At 28.7% G+C, this 4,226-nt stretch overlaps 1 pseudogene; it reads right to left on the reverse strand.

Moving 5' to 3' along the window:
- Nucleotides 1–509: 509 nt before the first annotated feature.
- LOC114635881 lies at nucleotides 510–1,406 on the reverse strand (annotated as a pseudogene).
- Nucleotides 1,407–4,226: the final 2,820 nt, after the last annotated feature.

Consider the following 4,226-nt stretch of genomic DNA (forward strand, 5'->3'; position numbering starts at 1 on the left):
TAGTCATCAGTCATAGATAATAGTAAGTCAGAAATAAATGAACATGAGTAATCAACATTCAGCATTCATGGAAAATAGTAAATCAGATGCAAACAAACTTGATTAATCAATAGTCATCAGTTAGAGTTCATGGGAAAGCAGAAAAAAATAAAACTTAAATATCAATAGTCATCAGTCATAGAGACAGAATTGGTTTTTTTTTTTTTTTTGGTTTTTTTTTTTTTTTTTTTTTTTTTTAAAACAAACAAAATTATTTCTCAGATAGCTAAGCATTTAACAAATACAGCACAAGACCATGAGGAGATGCCACAGGTGTTAAGATTCAGCAGGGCATTATCAGAGTGATGGATGCTGATTTGTCCGCAGATGCTCCACTCTGCTGGAAGAGACAGGAGGAGGGGCTTCTGAAGATTGATGTCCAGGAATTTTTTTAGCCATTATAGGAATCACAGAATGTTTTTCTTCGCTTTTTCCATTCCCTTCAGATCAGAGTAAGACCGTGATGTTGTCTAAGCTGGCTTATTTGGGGGTAGGGCATTTTTCTTTGCACGGCTTCTAATTTTAAAGTTTCTCATGATCTTCTTGTTGCTGTGAACACGGTCAGGACATAGCAAATTATCTTCTACTCCTGGTTCTGGGATAATGCAGGATGGTAACAGGAAGAGAAAATTCATCCTATGGGCAGTGTCTGGAACCCAGGTCTGACCAGCATAAAATTGCAGGCGAACCCAGCCTTGCTTATCTGCAGAGCACTGCCTGCCATGGACAACACACCATCTGAATCCAGTGGTTTGTGGCAGAAAGGCCTCCACATTAGAGGGAAGAGGACAGCGATTCAGAGACATGGACTGAGCAGCTCTCATGGCAATTCTCCCTCAGGCTGCAAGTGTGGACGCCTGAGGTGAAGTGAGAATTTCCATTATACCGCTCTCCTGCTTCTGATTTTGGCAGCTGCTTGGAGGCCCAATTCCCCTGAAGACTATCTTAGGTTTCTTGGGACCCACCTTCAGTCTGGCCTCACGAGATGTGTTGGGAATATAACATTCTTGTTTAGAATATGAATGCCTTCGAAGTCTCAAATAAACCTCAACTTTCTTGCCATCCGTACTCAAGTTATGATAGCGACACCACTCCCGAAGCTTGTTCCGGGACACGTCACAAATCGGAGGCAGGGTGAGTGGAGGAGTGGTGCTCGGTATGGTTCTTGTTGGGTGTTTGATTCCCTCATATCTCACCAGAGAACGGGCTGGTGGTTTGTGGTCTATGACTGAAGAAACATTTGATTCCGTAGGATATTCTGTGGTTGGCTCCTCAGTATATGGGACCAGCGTTAAAATCACACTTTCTTCATCCAAGTCTTCCTCAGATTGATTCTGGTTGTAAGTCTCCAGGCCGAAGTATGACATTTTCAGGCAGGCTTGGGAGACGACAAAGGCAGCCCAGAATTGGTTTTTAAATAAAGATATTGACAGAATTATTTATTACATAAATATTTTGACAGAATTGGTTATTGAATAAAAATACTGACAAAGTTCGTTGTTAAATAAAGATATTAATAGAATTTTTTTAACAAATTATGTGGACAGAATTGCTTTTTAAAAAAAGATATTGACAGAATTGGTTTTGAAATAAAGATATTGACAGAATTGGTTATTACACAATTGATTATTAAATAAATATATTGATAGACTAGGTTATTAAATAACGATATTGACAGAATTGGTTATTACAGAATTGAGTATTAACTAAAGATATTGACAGAACTGTTTATTAAATAAAGGTATTGACATAATTGGTTACTACAGAATTGAATATTGTAAAAAGATATTGACAGAATTGGTTTTTAACTACAGATATTGAAAAAATTGTTTTGTAAATGATGATATTGACAGAATTTTATTTAAAATAAAGATAATGAGAGAATTGGTTATTAAATAAAGAGATTGACATAATTTGTTTTTAAATAAAGATATTGACAGAATTGGTTACTACAGAATTTATTATTAAATAAAGATACTGACAGAATTGGTTATTAGATAAAAATATTGACAGAACGGTTTATTAACTATATTGACAGAATTGGTTATTTAAAAAGATATTGAGAGAATTCATTAGTAAATAAAGATATTGACAGACAGAATTGGTTATTACATACAGATATTGACAGATCTGGTTATTAAATAAAGATATTGACAGAATTGGTTTTTAAATAAATATATTGACAGAATTGGTTTTTAAATAAATATATTGACAGAATTGATTTTAAATAAATATATTGACAGAATTGGTTATTAAATGAAGATGCTGACAGAATTGTTTATTAAATAAAGATATTGACAGAATTGGTTATTAAATAAAGATATTGACAGAACTGGTTTTTAAATAAAGATATTGACTGAATGTGTTTTTAAATAAATATATTGACAGAATGGCTTATTAAACATATTGACAGAATTGGTTATTAAATAAAGAGGTTGACAGAATTGGTTTCTAAATTAAAATATTAACAGAATTTGTTATTAAATAAAGATTTTGACAGAATTTTTTTAAATAAAGATTTTGACAGAATTGGTTATTACAGAATTGATTATTACATAAAGATATTGACAGAATTGGTTATTATATAAAGATATTGAGAGAATTGGTTTTTAAGTACACATATTGACAGAATTGGTTTCTAAATAAATACATTGACAGAGTTTTAATTAAAATAAAGATACTGACAGAATTGGTTATTAAAAAATATATTGGCAGAAATGATTATTAAATAAAGATATTGACAGACAGAATTGGAAATTAAATAAAGATAATCACAGAATTGGTTATTAAACAAAGATATTGACAGAATTGTTCTTTAAATAAAATATTGACACAATTGGTTTTTAAATAAAGATATTGACAGAATTGTTTATTAAATAAAGATGTTGACAGAATTGTTTTTTAAGAAAAAATTTTGACAGAATTTCTTGTTAAATAAATAATTTGACAGAATTTGTTTTTAAATAAAGATTTTGACAGAATAGGTTATTAAATAAAGATATTGACAGAATTGGTTTTTAAATAAAGATATTGACTGAATTCATATTTAAATACATATATTGACAGAATTGGTTTTTAAATAAAGATATTGACAGAATTGGTTTTTAAATAAAGATATTGACCGAATTGATATTTAAATACATATATTGACAGAATTGGTTTTTAAATAAAGATATTGACAGAATTGGTTATTACAGAATTGATTATTACATAAAGATATTGACAGAATTGGTTATTAAATAAAGATATTGACAGAAGTGTTCATTAAATAAAGGTATTGACAGAATTGGTTATTACAGAATTGAATATTATATAAAGATATTGACAGAATTGGTTTTTAAGTACACATATTGACAGAATTATTTTTAAATAAATATCTTGAAAGAATTTTAATTAAAATAAAGATATTGACAGAATTGGTTATTAAATAAAGATATTGCCACACAGAATTCGTTATTAAATAAAGATATTGACAGAACTGGTTTTTAAATAAAGTTATTGACAGAATTGGTTTTTAAAGAAAGATATTGACAGAATTGGTTATTAATTAAAGATATTGACAGAACTGGTTATTAATTAAAGTTATTGACAGAATTGTTTACTAAATAAAGATAATGACAGAACTGGATATTAATTAAAGATATTGCCAGTAAGAATTGGTTATTAAATAAAGATAATGGCCGAACTGTTTTTTAAATAATGATATTAATAGAATTGGTTTTTAAATAAACATATTGACAGAATTGGTGTTTAAGTAAAAATATTGCCAGAATTTGTTATTAAGTAAAGATTTTGACAGAATTGGATTTTTAAATAAAGATATTGAGAGAGTAGGTTATTATATAAACATATTGACAGAATTGATTTTGAAATAAAGATATTGACAGCGTTGGTCCTTACTAAAATATTGACAAAATTGGCTATTAAATAAAGATATTGAGTGAATTGGTTATTAAAAAAAGATATTGAAAGAACTGTTTATTAAGTAAAGATACTGACAGAATAGTTTATTAAATAAAGATATTGACAGAATGTTTTTTAAAATAAAGATATTGACAGAATTGCTTTTTTAATAAAGATATTGACAGAATTGGTTTTTAAATATAGATATTGACAGAATATTTTTTAAATAAAGATACTGACAGAATTGTTTGCTAAATAAAGTTATTGACAGAATTGGTTTTTAA

This window comes from Grammomys surdaster, unplaced genomic scaffold (genome assembly GCF_004785775.1).
Source record: "Grammomys surdaster isolate TR1022 unplaced genomic scaffold, NIH_TR_1.0 119156, whole genome shotgun sequence".
NCBI classification, from domain to species: Eukaryota; Metazoa; Chordata; class Mammalia; order Rodentia; family Muridae; genus Grammomys; species Grammomys surdaster.